Here is a 16931-nt window from a genome sequence, read left to right as displayed (position 1 = left end):
GCAGTCTCCCATCCAGGTATTTACCAGGCCCGACCCTGCTCAGAATTCGCTATCAGATGAGATCAGGCGCATTCAGGGTGATGTGGCCATAGGCGATCTTGCTGGCCACTCTCAACCTTCTTGACAAATGCCAAGATGGTCACCTCGGCAAACAAGCAGAAAAATAAAACAGGTCCTCGAAGCTAACAACATATTTAAAAAAAGCCTACGGCACCTGATATTCCCAGGCGGTCTCCCATCCAGGTACTAACCAGGCCAGACCCTGCTTACTATCCGAGATCAGGCGAGATGGGGCGCATTCAGGGTGATGTGGCCATAGGCGATCTTGCTGGCCACTCTCAACCCTCTTGACAAATGCCAAGATGGTCACCTCGGCAAACAAGCAGAAAAATAAGACAAGTTGTTGACGACAACAACATATTAAAAAAAAACCTGCTGCCCCTGGTATTCCCAGGCGGTCTCCCTTCCCGGGACTAACCAGGCCCGACTCGGCTTAGCATCCAGAGATCAGTCGACATCGGGTCAATTCAGGGTGATGTGGCTGTAGGTGATCTTGCTATCCACTCTCAACCCTCTTGACAAACGCCAAGATGGTCACCTTGGCAAACAAGTGGAAAAATAAAACAGGTCGTCAACGATATCAACATGTTAAAAAAAGCCTGCGGCACCAGGTATTCCCAAGCGGTTTCCCATCCATGTACTAACCAGGCACGACCCTGCTCAGCATCCTGAGTTCAGGCGCATTCAGGGTGATGTGGCCGTAGGCGATCTTGGTGGCCACTCTCAACCCTCATGACAAATGCCAAGATGGTCAACTCGGCAAAAAACAGGAAAACAAAACAGGTCGTCTACGCCAACAATATGTTAAAAAAAGCCTACGGCACCTGGTACTGCCAAGCGGTCTTCCATCCAGCTACTAACCAGGCCCGACCCTACTTAGCATCCGAGATCAGAAAAGATGGGGTGCATTCAGGGTGATGTGGCCGTAGGTGATCTTGCTGGCTACTCTCAACCCTCTTGACAAACGCCAAGATGGTCTCCTCGGCAAACAAGCAGAAAAATAAAACAGGTCGTCGACGCCAACAATATATAGAAAAAGCCTGCGGCACCAGGTTTTTCCAGGCTGTCTCCCATCCAGGTACTTACCAGGCCCAACCCTGCTCAGCATTCGAGATCAGACAAGATCGGGCACATTCAGGGTGATGTGGCCGTAGGTGATCTTGCTGGCTACTCTCAACCCTCTTGACAAACGCCAAGATGGTCTCCTCGGCAAACAAGCAGAAAAATAAAACAGGTCGTCAATGCCAACAACATATTAAAAAAAAGCCTACAGGACCTGATATTCCCAGGCGGTCTCCCACCCAGGTACTAACCAGGCCCAACCCTGCTTAGCATCTGAGAACAGACGAAATTAGGTGCATTCAGAGTGATGTGGCCGGAGGTGATCTTGAGGGCCACTCTCAACCCTCTTGACAAACGCCAAGATGGCCAACTCGGCATACAAGCAGAAAAATAAAACAGGTCGTCGACGCCATCAACATATTAAAAAAAGTCTACGGCACCTGGTACTCCCAGGCGGTCTTCCATCCAGGTACTAAGCAGGCCCAACCCTGGGTGATGGGGCTGTAGGCAATCTTGCTGGCCACTCTCAAACCTTTTGACAAATGCCAAGATGGTCACCTTGGGAACAAGCAGAAAAAAATAGGTCAACGGCAACAACATAAAAAGAAGACTACGGCATCTGGAAATCCCAGGCGGTCTCCCTTCCAGGTACTAAACTGTTCCCAACCCTAGCCTCTGAGATCAGATGAGATTGGGCTCTTTCAGGGTGATGTGGCAGTAGGAGATTTCTTCAGGCACTCTCAACCCTCTTGACTAACGCCAAGATGGTCACATTGGGAAACAAACAAAAAAACAAGTCAACGCCAACAACATAAGAAGAAGTACCTAGTATTCCCAGTTGGTCTCCCATCCGGGTATTAACAAGGCCCGACCATGTTTAGTCTCTGAGATCAGATGAGATCTGGTGCTTTCAGGGTTATGTGGCCATAGGCGAGCTCTTCAGGCACTCTCAACTCTCTTGACAAACACCAAGATGGTCACCTTGGTAAACAAACAAAACAAAAAAGTCAACGCCAACAACATAAAAAGAAGCCTACGGCAACTAGTATTCCCAGGTGGTCTCCAATCCAGGTACTAGCAAGGCCCAACCCTGTTTAGCCTCTGAGATCAGAGGAGATCGGGCGCTTTCAGGGTTATGTGCCCATAAGCAATCTCTTTGGGCACTCTCAACCCTCTTGACAAATGCCAAGATGGTCACCTTGGGAAACAAGCGAAAAAAACAAAAATGATTCAACGCCAACAACTTAAAAAGAAGCCTACAATAACAGGTATTCCCAGGTGGTCTCCCATCCAGGTACTAACCAGGCCAGACTCTTCTTAGCCTCCAAGATCAGATGAGATTGGGTGCTTTCAGAGTGATGTGGCCATAGGCAATCTCTTCAGGCACTCTCAACCCTCTTGACAAACACCAAGATGGTCACCTTGGGAAACAAGCGTAATAAAAACAGGTCAACGCCAACAACATAAAAAGAAGCCTACGACACCTGGTATTCCCAGGCGCTCTCCCATCCAGGTACTAACAAGGCCCGACTCCTCTTAGCCTCCAACATCAAACAAGATTGGGTGCTTTCAGGGTGATGTGCCCGTAGGCAATCTCTTCAGGCACTTTCAACCCTCTTGACAAACGCCAAGATGGTCACCTTGGGAAACAAACAAAAAAAACAAGTCAACGCCAACAACATAAGAAGAAGTCTACAGCACCTAGTATTCCCAGGTGGTCTCCAATCTGGGTATTAACAAGGCCCGACCCTGTTATGCCTCTGAGATCAGACGAGATCTGGTGCTTTCAGGGTTATGTGGCCATAGGCAAGCTCTTCAGGCACTCTAAACCCTCTTGACAAACACCAAGATGGTCACCTTGGTAAACAAACAAAAACAAGTCAACGCCAACAACATGAAAAGAAGCCTACGGCAACTAGTATTCCCAGGTGGTCTCCAATCCAGGTACTAGCAAGGCCCAACCCTGTTTAGCCTCTGAGATCAGAGGAGATCGGGCGCTTTCAGGGTTATGTGCCTATAGGCAATCTCTTTGGGCACTCTCAACCCTCTTGACAAATACCAAGATAGTCACCTTGGGGTTTCAAGCAAAAAAAACAGGTCAATTTCAACAACATAAAAAGAAGAATACGGAACCTGGTATTCCAACGCCATCTCCTATACAGGTACTAACTAGGCCCAACCCTTCTTAGCCTCAGAGATGACAAGAGATAGGGCTCTTTCAGGGTGTTGCTGCTGTAAGCGATCTCTTTGGGCACTCTCAACCCTCTTGACAAATGCCAAGATAGTCACCTTGGGAAACAAGCGAAAAAAAAAATTAATCAGCGCCAACAACATAAAAAGAAGCCTACAATAACTGGTATTCCCAGGTGGTCTCCCATCCAGGTACTAACCAGGCCTGACTCTTCTTAGCCTCCAAGATCAGACGAGATTGGGTGCTTTCAGAGTGATGTGGCCATAGGCAAACTCTTCAGGCACTCTCAACCCTCTTGACAAACACCAAGATGGTCACCTTGGGAAACAAGAGAAAAAAAAACAGGTCAACGCCAACAACATAAAAAGAAGCCTACGACACCTGGTATTCCCAGGTGGTCTCCCATCCAGGTACTAACAAGGCCCGACTCTTCTTAGCCTCCAACATCAAACGAGATCGGGTGATTTGAGGGTGATGTGCCCGTAGGCAAACTCTTCAGTCACTTTCAACCCTCTTGACCAACGCCAAGATGGTCACCTTGGGAAACAAGCAAAAAAAATAAGTCAATGCCAACAACTTAAAAAAAAAGCCTATGGCATCGAGAAATCCCAGGCGGTCTCCCATCCAGGTACTAACCAGGTCCCATCCCTGCTTAGCCTCTGAGATCAAATGAGATTGGGCTCTTTCAGGGTGATGCGGCCATAGTAGATTTTTTCAGGTACGCTCAACCCTCTTGACAAACGCCAAGATGGTCACCTTGGGAAACAAACAAAAAAAACAAGTCAACGCCAACAACATAAAAAGAAGCCTACAGCACCTAGTATTCCCAGGCGGTCTCCCATCCAGGTATTAACAAGGCGCAACCCTTTCTAGCCTCTGAGATCAGAGGAGATTGGGTGCTTTCAGGGTGATGTGCCCATAGGCAATCTCTTTGGGCACTCTCATCCCTCTTGAAAAATGCCAAGATAGTCACCCTGGGAAAAAAGCGAAAAAAAAACAGGTCAACGCCAACAACATAGAAAAAAGAATACGGCACCTGGTATTCCAAGGCCGTCTCCCATTCAAGTACTAACAAGGCCCAACCCTTCTTAGCCTCCGAGATCAGAAGAGATAGGGTGCTTTCAGGGTGATGCGGCTGTAAGCGATCTCTTTAGGCACTCTCAACCCTCTTGACAAATGCCAAGATGGTCACCTTGGGAAACAAGTGAAAAAAAACAGGTCAACGCCAACAACATAAAAATAAGCATACGGCACCTGGTATTCCCAGTCGGTCTTCCATCCAGTTACTAATAAGCCCCGACAATGCTTAGCCTCCGAGATCAGACAAGATCGGGCACTTTCAAGGTGATGGGGCCGTAGGCGATCTCTTCAGGCACTCTCAACCCTCTTGACAAACACCAAGATGATCACCTTGGGAAACAAGCGAGAAAAAAAACAGGTCAATGTCAACAACATAAAAATAACACTACGGCACCTAGTATTCCAACGCCATCTCCCATCCAGGTACTAACTAGGCCCAACCCTTCTTAGCCTCAGAGATGAGAAGAGATAGGGCTCTTTCAGGGTGATGCTGCTGTAAGCGATCTCTTTGGGCACTCTCAACCCTCTTGACAAATGCCAAGATGGTCACCTTGGGAAACAAGCGAAAAAAAATAATTAATCAGCGCCAACAACATAAAAAGAAGCCTACAATAACTGGTATTCCCAGGTGGTCTCCCATCCAGGTACTAACCAGGCCTGACTCTTCTTAGCCTCCAAGATCAGACGAGATTGGGTGCTTTCAGAGTGATGTGGCCATAGGCAAACTCTTCAGGCACTCTCAACCCTCTTGACAAACACCAAGATGGTCACCTTGGGAAATAAGCGAAAAAAACAAGTCAACGCCAACAACATAAGAAGAAGTCTACAGCACCTAGTATTCCCAGGTGGTCTCCCATCCGGGTATTAACAAGGCCCGACCCTGTTTAGTTTCTGAGATTAGACGAGATCTGGTGCTTTCAGGGTTATGTGGCCATAGGCGAGCTCTTCAGGTACTATCAACCCTCTTGACAAACACCAAGATGGTCATCTTGGTAAACAAACAAAACAAAAACAAGTCAACGCCAACAACATAAAAAGAAGGCTATGGCACCTAGTATTCCCAGCTGGTCTCCAATCCAGGTACTAGCAAGGCCCAACCCTTTTTAGCCTCTGAGATCAGAGGAGATCGGGCGCTTTCACGGTTATGTGCCCATAGGCAATCTCTTTGGGCACTCTCAATCCTCTTGACAAATGCCAAGATAGTCACCTTGAGATACAAGTGGAAAAAAAACAGGTCAATGTCAACAACATAAAAATAAGAATACGGCACCTGGTATTCCAACGCCATCTCCCATCCAGGTACTAACTAGGCCCAACCCTTCTTAGCCTCAGAGATGAGAAGAGATAGGGCTCTTTCAGGGTGATGCTGCTGTAAGCGATCTCTTTGGGCACTCTCAACCCTCTTGACAAATGGGAAGCAAGGGAAAAAAAACAGGTCAACGCCGACAACATAATGAGAAGCCTACGGCATCTGGAGTTCCCAGGTTGTCTCCAAACCAGGTACTAACCAGGCCCATCGCTGCTTAGCCTCCGAGATCAGATGAGATTGGGCTCTTTCAGGGTGATTTGGCCATAGGCACTCTCTTTCGGCACTCTTGACAAAGGCCAAGATGGTCACCTTGGGAAACAAGCTAGAAAAAACAGGTTAAAGCCAATAACATAAAAAGAAGTCTACGGCATCCGGTATTCCCAGGCGATCTCCCAATCAAGACACTAACCAGGCCAGATCCTTCTATGGCACCTGGTCTTCCCAGGCAGTCTCCCATCCAGGTACTAACCAGACCTGACACTGCTTAGCTTCTGAAATCAGACAAGATCGGGTGCTTACAGGGTGATGTGGCCGTAAGCGTTCTCTTCAAGACACGCCCAACCCCCTTGACAAACGCCAAGATGGTCGCCTTGAGAAACAAGCGAAAAAAACAGGTCAAAGCCAACAACATAAAAAGAAGCCTATGGCACCTGGTATTCCCAGGCGGACTCCCATCCAGGTACTAACCAGGCCCGACACTGTTTAGCTTCTGAGATCAGATGAGATTGGACGCTTTCAGGGTGATGGGGCCATAGGTGATCTCTTCGGGCACTCTCAACCCTCTTGACAAACGCCAAGATGGTCACCTTGGGAAACAAGTGAAAAAAACAGGTCAACGCCAACAACATAGACCCTGGCGGTCTCCCATCTCACCCTGACCCTGCTTAGCCTCTGAGATCGGGCGCTTTCAGGGTGATGTGGCCTTAGGCGAACGCTTCGGGACATACTCAAAACTCTTGACAGATGCTAAAATGGTCACCTTGGGAAACAAGCGAAAAAAAACAGGTCAAAGCCAACAATATAAAAAGATTCCTACGGCACCTGTAATTAGGTACTATCCATGCAGGACCCTCCTTAGCCTCTGAGATCAGATGAGATTGGGCGCTTTCAGGGTGATGTGGCCGTAGGAGATTTCTTTGGGCTCTCTCAGCCCTCTTGACAAATGCCAAGATGGTCACCTTGGGAAACAATCGGAAAAAAAACCCCATGTCAACGCCAACAACATAAAAAGAAGCCTACAGCACCTGGTATTACCAGTCGGTCTCCCATCCAGTTACTAATCAGGCCCGACAATGCTTAGCCTCCGAGATCAGACAAGATCGGACACTTTACTTGTGATTTGGCCGTAGGCACTTTCTTTGGGCTCTCTCAACCCTCTTGACAAACGCCAAGATGGTCATCTTGGGAAACAAGCGAAAAGAAAACAGGTCAACGCCAACAACATAAAAAATAGGATTTTTATATACAGCTTACCTGTAAAATCCTTTTCTTGAGAGTACATCATGGGACACAGGAGCTTCATTACATAGTGGGTTATATAGGCACCTCTGGTGATTGGACACTGGTTAACCCCCAATTAAGGAGAATTCCTCTCCTATATAACCCCTCCCATATGGGAGGCACCTCAGTTTTGTAGCAAAGCAATAGGAAACCACGTAAAACCCAAGAGGGGCGGGAACACTGTGTCCCGTGATGTACTCTCAAGAAAAGGATTTTACAGGTAAGCTGTATATAAAAATCCTATTTTCTTGATCATACATCACAGGACACAGGAGCTTCATTACATAGTGGGATGTCCCAAAGCAATGCTCAGATTAAGGGGAGGGAAACACAGATCATAATATATAGACCGCCAAGGACCGGAGGACCTAAACTGCAGCCTGCAGTACACTGCGCCCAAAGGCGATATCCTCTTGCCCTCTGACATCCACCTGATAGAATCTGGTGAACGTGTGGACTGATGAGCAAGTTGCAGCCTTACTGATCTGAACCAGGGAGGCCTGGTGATGCACTGCCCAAGAAGCACTTACAGCCCTAGTTGAGTGCGCTTTCACTTGAAAAGGAGGGATCTTCCCTTTAACACTATAGGCCTGAGAAATAATCTGTCTAATCCACCTTGAGAGAGTGGATTTTGATACCGCCTCACCCTTCCTAGGGCCTTCCGGCAAAATAAATAAGCAATCAGTTTTCCTTATCTGAGCAGTTGCCTGAAGATAGATACTGATTGCCCTTACCACGTCCAAAGTGTGCAAAGATTGTTCTTCTGCGGACTGTGGGTCCGGAAAAAAGGATGGTAGGATTACATCTTGATTCAAATGGAATCCTGAAACCACCTTAGGCAGAAAGGACCTGTTGGGACGCATTACCACCCGGTCCTTATGAATAATTAGATACGGCTCTTTGCTGGAGAGAGCTGCTAGTTCTGACACTCTTCTAGCCGTGGATATGGCTACCAAGAAAACCAATTTTTTAGTCAAAAGAACTAACGAAGCCTGATGCAAAGGTTCAAAAGGTTGCCCCTGCAAAGCTGAGAGAACCAAATTCAGAACCCATGGGCATACCGGAGGTTTGATTGGCGGCCTTATCCGCATAGCCCCCTGGATGAAAGCCTGCACCAGGGAATGCAATGCAAGTGGCTTCTGAAAAAACAATGATGAAATCTGCACCTTGATAGTGCTTACGGCCAAATAAATTTCTAGGCCTGACTGGAGGAAGGCCAAGATCCTACTAACGACATACTTTCTAGGATGCCATTCCCTGAGTTCACACCAGGAAACATATGCCCTCTAGATTTTGTAGTAAATAAGCCTGGAGGCCGGCTTTCTGGCATTGACCAGAGTAGAAAGGACTGGCCCCGAAAGCCCACGGTCACTCAGAATGTGGGTCTCAGCAGCCAAAACGTCAAATTCAGACTGTGTAAAGCAGGATGGTAAATTGGACCCTGTGAGAGCAGATCTGGCCGGAGAGGGAGGATCCACGGCCTGCCTACTGCCAACTTCATGATCTCTGCGTACCACGGTCACCTGGGCCAAGCTGGGGCTACCAAAAGAACCAACTTTGTCTCCCTCTTGACTCTTCCCAGGAGCCACGACACAGAAGCGGACACGGGGGGAAGGCATAAATCAAATTGTACTTATCCCAGGGAACTGTCAGAGCATCCGACCCCTAAGCGAGTGTATCTCTTGTCCTTGACACGAATTTGTCCAGTTTTCTGTTGAACCTGGACGCAAACAGATCTACGTCTGGAGTAACCCACCTGCGACATATGTTACAAAACACGGCAGGGTGCAGAGCCCATTCTTCTGGGCAGAACTGGACCTTAGAAAGCGAGAAGGTGGAATCTCCTGAAACTCCAGCTTGTAGCCCAGAGATACCGAAGAGACCACCCACTTGTCCCAGATCTCTTCCCGCCAGGCTTCCGCAAACTGCAGGAGCCTTCCTCCCACTTGGCCGAGCAGGGGCGCCCCTTTACAAGGAAGCTTTTGGGCTCTGCTTGGCAGACTTTCGACCCCAGGATTTCTTCTGCCCCTGGGCCCAGCCTTGAGCCTTTCCTGTAGAGGGGGGTTGAGAAGGCCGTCGCCACTGCTTAGAGCTTGATGCTCTGGGAAAAAGAGAACGCCTAAATGATGGACGTTTTGACTGGAAGGAGAGTAGATTTACCCCCTGAAATTTTTTGGACGAATTTGTCTAATTCTTCTCCAAACAAATGTTCCCCTTTAAACGGGAACCCAATCAAAAGCTTCTTGCATGATAGCTCAGCTGCCCAATTCTTTAGCCATAGGGCCCTTCACATGTGTACCAACAGGAGAGACAAACGAGTTGCTTGTTGGACAGAATCCAAAATCGCATCAATCATGAAACACAGAATTTGAGGTATTTCTGCATAATTCTCCACTTTCTCACTGGGAAGGAGGCCAAGCATCTGCTTAACCTGTTCCTTGAGGAACTGACACAACCCCACAGCTGCGACTGTAGGTTGCACTACAGCGCCAGTCATGGAAACGGAAGCTTTTAATAATGTTTCCAGCTTCTTATCAGTTGGATCTTTAAATACCTGAGCATTATCCAAAGGACAGGTCAGGTTTCTATTCACGCAAGAAACAGCCGTATCGACAGATGGGACCCCCCATTTCTTGATGAAACTTTCCTCCAGAGGATAAAGCATAGAAAACCTTTTAGGAGGAGCAAACAGTTTATCGGGATGTTCCCAATCCTCATACAACAATTTATCCATTAAGGGATGAATTGGAAAGGAAAAGGCAGTCTGTGGGATTTTCCTGACTCCCAGGGAAGAAACAGAGGACGTAGCGATCTCAGCAGCAGGCATTCTGAATGTGGAACGCACCAATTGAGTATAATACTGCACCTGTTTTCTGAGCGCCTTGGAGGAGTGGACTCTCTCCTCTTCCTCTGATTCATCCAACTGCTCAAGATCCCTGTCCCAAGATAGGGATCTCTCCTCATTGTCAAAAGTGTCATCTGAAAGAGGAATCTCAGCAGAGGGAGGGGATCTACCCCTTTTCCTGCTATCTTTCAGGGAAGCTGAAATAAAATGATTCTCCCTTCAAAACCCTCCAATGTAGCCCTAAGGGAGTCCTCAGTGACATATATCGGGGCTGAAATATTAGGAGAGGCTGCAAAACCTGACAGGGGCACTGACTCATCCTGTGAGGCTGGCTCCAGTCTTGCAGGGGGGGATGGTAACCTACAGGCATTTTTGGAACCCCCTAGACCTAGGCAGTGACTTACCAGTGCCCTTGTTACCTCCCCCTGAGACCCTCTTATGAGGAGACATAGTCCTAAGCTACAAAGCAGAGGTACTAGTACAAAGGGCAATCACTGTTGTGCTTAAAGTCTCACAATAAATATATATGCTTAAACTGCACAACCTGATGCTGAGTAGGTGTCTTAGGTTTGCCTGGATCCAATCCCTGGGGATGCTTACTGCCCACAGCTCCTGTGCCTCCACTTACAGTCCCCTGACGCTCTGGGCTTTTTAAAACTGCCGCCTGGCACCTGCGCAGTACAGCGCCGTGCACACCGACGTGCATGGCTCGCGACCACACTCCCCCCTCCTCCATTAGCGCGGGAGCGTGCTCGGCGTGCGTGCGCGCGTGCACGAGGACCGCCGGTATCCAGGTGGGAAGGGAATCACCATCGGAGCTGCGTGGGACCCCCAGACTACGTAAGACCCCTGTATTACCTTCATTGTGGCAGAGATTGCAGTGGAGACGTGAGTCATCTGGGAGAACCAGGCTTCACTGAGGGTGTGTATCTGAAAGGCATGTAAGTATGCATCAGGCTGCTCTTCCTCCCTCTAGTGGTGGAAACCAGGTAAGACATACAACTACTCAATGAAGAAATCCATAATATAATTTATATAGGATTAACTTCCCTTACCTGTCCTCGCCGCAGGAATTGCTGAAAACAGACAAATTCCAGCCTTTACCCATCACGCGGGCAGAGTTGTGCCAACCTTCAGGTTTTTATTGGGGTTCCTTCTCAGAAGAACCTCCTACCTGGACCTTGTAAAAGACTCTGCCAGAAACTCTTGTGCCACTATGTAAATAGTACACCAAGTCTGGTTTTCCCAGAGCCCAGTCTTCCAATAGGAGAGGACTTACAGGCAAAACCTAGTTTCTTCGGATGACAAGGCCCGGGTATCATATCATCTTGGGAGCCAAAATATCGGCCCGAGATATGGATCCGGTTTGTTGTAGCCCTTAGGCCCCCGTAGGGACCTGCACAGAGCTTTCTTCATAGCACATGTTTTACGTGACCAACCACCACAGACACTGGCGAAAAAACTGAGGTGCCTCCTATATGGGAGGGGTTATATAGGGGAGGAATTCTCCTTAATTGAGGGTTAACCAGTGTCCAATCACCAGAGGTGCCTATATAACCCACTATGTAATGAAGCTCCTGTGTCCCGTGATGTATGATCAAGAAATAAGCATACGGCACCTGGTATTCCCAGTCGGTCTTCCATTCAGTTACTAATCAGGCCCGACAATGCTTAGCCTCCGAGATCAGACAAGATCGGGCACTTTCAAGGTGATGGGGCCATAGGCAATCTCTTCGGGCACTCTCAACCATCTTGACAAACGCCAACATGGTCATCTTGGGAAACAAGCGAAAAAACCAAGTCATTGCCAACATTGGAGGCTAAGCAGGGTTGGGCAATCAGTTTCCTTGCCTGAAATAGGCATCTCAGAACTGCCATCTGGCTGCTTCCCGGGTTTCCAACTCCTTCAACTAATCCCAGGAGACAATACTTCGCCTCCATCCTGGTGGAGGTTCCAAACACCCGATCAATGGTTCCTGTCACCTCCGTCAAGTAGCAGATCAACTTCTGGCATCTCCAAAACATGTGCATCGTGTCTCCCCCCATGTTCATGCACCGGAGCAACTTGCATCCAGCCGTTACAGAAGACAGGCTTGGGTATACATCCAAGCTGACAGTGTATACAGAAGACTGGGTAGTGTATACAGAGAGTCTAGTGGGTACAGAAGACAGGCTGGTGTATTCTAGCTAGTTTTTACAGTCTAGTGTATACAGAAGACAGGCTGTGGTATACAGAGGGTTTAGTGTATTCAGAGAGTCTAGTGTATACAGAAGACTGGCTAGTTTACACAGTGTTTACAGAGATGCAAGGGTGTACAGAGAAGCTGGTATATATAGAAGACTACAGCATACAGAAGAAAGGCTAGTGAATACAGAATAGAGACTCGTGTATGCAGGCTTGAGTATACAGAGATGCTAGAGTAAACAGTGAGGCTGGGGTACACAGAGAGGCTAGTTTAAAGAGAGGCTAGTATATACAAAGATGTTAGTGTATATAGAGAGGTTAGTGTATAGAGAGGGTCGAGTGTATACAGAAAGGACAGTGCATATAGAGAAACTAGTGTATACAGAAGACAGGCTTGGGTACACATCCAAGATGACAGTGTATACAGAAGACTGGGTAGTGTATACAGAGAGTCTAGTGGGTACAGAAGACAGGCTGGTGTATTCTAGCTAGTTTTTACAGTCTAGTGTATACAGAAGACAGGCTGTGGTATACAGAAGGTTTAGTGTATTCAGAGAGTCTAGTGTATACAGTCGGCGAGTGTATACATAAGACTGGCTAGTTTACACAGTGTTTACAGAGATGCATGGGTGTACAGAGAAGCTGGTATATATAGAAGACTACAGCATACAGAAGAAAGGCTAGTGAATACAGAATACAGACTCATGTACGCAGATAGCCTTGAGTATACAGAGATGCTAGAGTAAACAGTGAGGCTGGGGTACACAGAGAGGCTAGTTTAAAGAGAGGCTAATATATACAAAGATGTTAGTGTATGTAGAGAGGTTAGTGTATAGAGAGGGTCGAGTGTATACAGAAAGGACAGTGCATATAGAGAAACTAGTGTATACAGAAGACAGGCTTGGGTATACATCAAAGCTGACAGTGTATACAGAAGACTGGGTAGTGTATACAGAGAGTCTAGTGGGTACAGAAGACAGGCTGGTGTATTCTAGCTAGTTTTTACAGTCTAGTGTATACAGAAGACAGGCTGGCGTATACAGAGATGCTAGTTTATACAGAGAGACTAATGTTCTAATGCTCTATTTTGCATATTTGTAATTCTCCACATCAACTGTCACATTGATATAACCACTGACGACACACCATCCTGACTTATTTTGCTTTATTTATTATTTGAAATACTATCTCAAAATCCGGTTAAATCTATTCACTTCGATGAGGTCTACCGCTAATTGTACGTTAATGCAAAATGTTCACAACCATCCATTTGCTACCAGACATGCTGCACATACTAAGAGTAATGTACCTATCGCTCGCTAACGATGTAAACATTTTTTTTGCTTTTCTGACATTAACCGAGTATCTCTGACATTAACTGAGTATCTCTCTGCACTGGGATTGTAATAATAATAATAATAATAATAGGATTGTGTAATGCAAAGATCAACTACTCTAATATAAGCTTTCGCAATGGTACCGGTATATCCTTTAAATTTAGACTAAGGCCGCGTACACACGGGCGGACTGTTCGCCCAACCTTGTCCGCTGAACAGTGTTTGGGCGGACAGTCCGCTCGTGTGTGGGCTTTCAGCGGACAGTTTCAGCGGACAGTTGGACGGACAAAGTCTTTCGGAAATTCCGAAAAACTGTCCGCTGAAACTGTGTTTGAGCGAACAGTCCGCCCGTGTGTGGGCCTGTCCGCTGTACTTTCGAAATGAGCGGACTGTTCCCGCTCGGAAAGTCCGCCCATTTCGAGCGCGTGTACAGGTAGGCGGGGCCCGCGAAGGAGACATCGCGGGCTCCGCCGCCTGGAATGGGCTTAAAGGGGAACCCCAACGCCGAAAAAAATCGGCGTGGGGGTTCCCCCAAAGTCCACACCAGACCCTTGTCCGAGCACGCTACCCGGCCGGCCAGGAAAGGGGGGCGAGCGAGCGCGCCCCCCCTCCTGAGCCGTACCAGGCCGCGTGGCCTCAACATGGGGGGGTGCCTTGGGGAAGGGGGGGCCGCGCGGCCCCCCCACCCCAAAGCACCTTGTCCCCATGTTGATGAGGACAAGGGCCTCTTCCCGACAACCCTGGCCGTTGGTTGTCGGGGTCTGCGGGCGGGGGGCTTATCGGAATCCGGGAGCCCCCTTTAAGAAGGGGGCCCCCGGATACCGGCCCCCCACCCTATGTGAATGAGTATGGGGTACAATGTACCCCTACCCATTCACCTGTGAAATAAAGTACAAAAAAAAACACAACACAGGGAAAAAATATTTTATTGCACAGCTCCGGGGGTCTTCCGTCTTCGGGGGTCTTCTCGCCGGACTCCTCCGCTATCTGTGTGTAGCTCTTTTACTAGTGGAGGAGTCCGGCTTTCTTCCTCCCCGCCGCCGGCCTCTTCTCCCGACTTCGGGGGTCTTGTCCCCCTCTTCGGTTCTTCTGCCGGGCCACCGCGCCTTCTTGTAGCTCTTTTGCAGGCGGTGGCCCGGTCTTCTGTCGCCGCTGCCTTCCGTTCTTCTGTCGCCGCCTTCGGTTCTTCTGCCGGGCCACCGCGTCTTCTTGTAGCTCTTTTACAGGCGGTGGCCCGGTCTTCTGTCGCCGCTGTCGCCGCTGTCGTCGCCGCCGCCTTCCGTTCTTCTTCTTCTTCTTGTTCTTCTTCTTCTTCTCCTGGAGATGTTGACTCGACGAGCTCTCCGGCCGGAATGCCAGGGACACGCTCCGCTGCCACTTATATAGTGACAATGGGGCGGTGTCACATGGTATATGTCACATGGGTTGGTCACATGGGTTGATGTCACATGGGGACTATGACATCGTAAGGGGGCGGGGTCACCATGTGACCAACCCATGTGACATATACCATGTGACACCGCCCCATTGTCACTATATAAGTGACCGCACAGCGCGGCTTCGGCATTCCGGCCGGAGAGCTCGTCGAGTCAACATCTCCAGGAGAAGAAGAAGAAGAACAAGAAGAAGAAGAAGAACGGAAGGCGGCGGCGACGACAGCGGCGACAGCGGCGACAGAAGACCGGGCCACCGCCTGTAAAAGAGCTACAAGAAGGCGCGGTGGCCCGGCAGAAGAACGGAAGGCTGCGACAGAAGAACGGAAGGCAGCGGCGACAGAAGACCGGGCCACCGCCTGCAAAAGAGCTACAAGAAGGCGCGGTGGCCCGGCAGAAGAACCGAAGAGGGGGACAAGACCCCCGAAGTCGGGAGAAGAGGCCGGCGGCGGGGAGGAAGAAAGCCGGACTCCTCCGCTAGTAAAAGAGCTACACACAGATAGCGGAGGAGTCCGGCGAGAAGACCCCCGAAGACGGAAGACCCCCCGGAGCTGTGCAATAAAATATTTTTTCCCTGTGTTGTTTTTTTTTGTACTTTATTTCACAGGTGAATGGGTAGGGGTACATTGTACCCCATACTCATTCACATAGGGTGGGGGGCCGGTATCCGGGGGCCCCCTTCTTAAAGGGGGCTCCCGGATTCCGATAAGCCCCCCGCCCGCAGACCCCGACAACCAACGGCCAGGGTTGTCGGGAAGAGGCCCTTGTCCTCATCAACATGGGGACAAGGTGCTTTTGGGTGGGGGGGCCGCGCGCCCCCCCCCTTCCCCAAGGCACCCCCCCATGTTGAGGGCACGCGGCCTGGTACGGCTCAGGAGGGGGGGCGCGCTCGCTCGCCCCCCTTTCCTGGCCGGCCGGGTAGCGTGCTCGGACAAGGGTCTGGTGTGGACTTTGGGGGAACCCCCACGCCGATTTTTTTTCGGCGTTGGGGTTCCCCTTTAAGCCCATTCCAGGCGGCGGAGCCCGCGACGTCTCCTTCGCGGGCCCCACCTACCTGTACACGCGCTCGAAATGGGCGGATTTGCCTCCTCCTTACGTGGGCGAGTCCGTTCATTTCAAAAGTTGAGCGAACTGTTTGGCAAACAGTTTGCTGAAACAGTCCGCTCGTGTGTGGGCAAGTCCGCTCATGCAAATTTTGAGCGGACTGTTTGCCGAAACTGTTTGCCGAACAAGGTTGGGCAAACAGTCCGCGCGTGTGTATGCGGCCTAATGCAACTATTTTCGGCCATTCTCAAGCTAAGCTTTCAATCTCTTAGGCCGCGTACACACGGGCGGACTGTTCGCCCAACCTTGTCCGCTGAACAGTGTTTGGGCGGACAGTCCGCTCGTGTGTGGGCTTTCAGCGGACAGTTTCAGCGGACAGTTGGACGGACAAAGTCTTTCGGAAATTCCGAAAAACTGTCCGCTGAAACTGTGTTTGAGCGAACAGTCCGCCCGTGTGTGGGTCTGTCCGCTGTACTTTCGAAATGAGCGGACTGTTCCCGCTCGGAAAGTCCGCCCATTTCGAGCGCGTGTACAGGTAGGCGGGGCCCGCGACGGAGACGTCGCGGGCTCCGCCGCCTGGAATGGGCTTAAAGGGGAACCCCAACGCCGAAAAAAATCGGCGTGGGGGTTCCCCCAAAGTCCACACCAGACCCTTGTCCGAGCACGCTACCCGGCCGGCCAGGAAAGGGGGGCGAGCGAGCGCGCCCCCCCTCCTGAGCCGTACCAGGCCGCGTGCCCTCAACATGGGGGGTGCCTTGGGGAAGGGGGGGCCGCGCGGCCCCCCCACCCCAAAGCACCTTGTCCCCATGTTGATGAGGACAAGGGCCTCTTCCCGACAACCCTGGCCGTTGGTTGTCGGGGTCTGCGGGCGGGGGGCTTATCGGA

General features: G+C 49.7%; 13 pseudogenes; all 13 read right to left on the bottom strand.

Moving 5' to 3' along the window:
• Positions 1–202: 202 nt before the first annotated feature.
• Positions 203–321, bottom strand: LOC143943201 (5S ribosomal RNA; annotated as a pseudogene).
• Positions 322–872: 551 nt separating this feature from the next.
• Positions 873–991, bottom strand: LOC143957154 (5S ribosomal RNA; annotated as a pseudogene).
• A 106-nt stretch (positions 992–1097) lies between these two features.
• Positions 1098–1216, bottom strand: LOC143949990 (5S ribosomal RNA; annotated as a pseudogene).
• Positions 1217–1324: 108 nt separating this feature from the next.
• Positions 1325–1443, bottom strand: LOC143944292 (5S ribosomal RNA; annotated as a pseudogene).
• Positions 1444–2375: 932 nt separating this feature from the next.
• LOC143955081 (5S ribosomal RNA) lies at positions 2376–2494 on the bottom strand (annotated as a pseudogene).
• Positions 2495–3463: 969 nt separating this feature from the next.
• On the bottom strand, positions 3464–3582 carry LOC143955142 (5S ribosomal RNA; annotated as a pseudogene).
• Positions 3583–3682: 100 nt separating this feature from the next.
• Positions 3683–3801, bottom strand: LOC143947171 (5S ribosomal RNA; annotated as a pseudogene).
• A 1195-nt stretch (positions 3802–4996) lies between these two features.
• LOC143955132 (5S ribosomal RNA) lies at positions 4997–5115 on the bottom strand (annotated as a pseudogene).
• Positions 5116–5213: 98 nt separating this feature from the next.
• LOC143947336 (5S ribosomal RNA) lies at positions 5214–5332 on the bottom strand (annotated as a pseudogene).
• A 520-nt stretch (positions 5333–5852) lies between these two features.
• Positions 5853–5971, bottom strand: LOC143957566 (5S ribosomal RNA; annotated as a pseudogene).
• A 369-nt stretch (positions 5972–6340) lies between these two features.
• Positions 6341–6459, bottom strand: LOC143956795 (5S ribosomal RNA; annotated as a pseudogene).
• Positions 6460–6934: 475 nt separating this feature from the next.
• Positions 6935–7053, bottom strand: LOC143955015 (5S ribosomal RNA; annotated as a pseudogene).
• A 4601-nt stretch (positions 7054–11654) lies between these two features.
• LOC143951913 (5S ribosomal RNA) lies at positions 11655–11773 on the bottom strand (annotated as a pseudogene).
• Between the last annotated feature and the right edge of the window lie 5158 nt (positions 11774–16931).

Source organism: Lithobates pipiens, unplaced genomic scaffold (assembly GCF_037356315.1).
Source record: "Lithobates pipiens isolate NorthernLeopardFrog02 unplaced genomic scaffold, aLitPip1_a1.2 Scaffold_10, whole genome shotgun sequence".
Lineage (NCBI taxonomy): Eukaryota > Metazoa > Chordata > Amphibia > Anura > Ranidae > Lithobates > Lithobates pipiens.
This window is presented reverse-complemented; position numbering and strand designations above follow the sequence as displayed.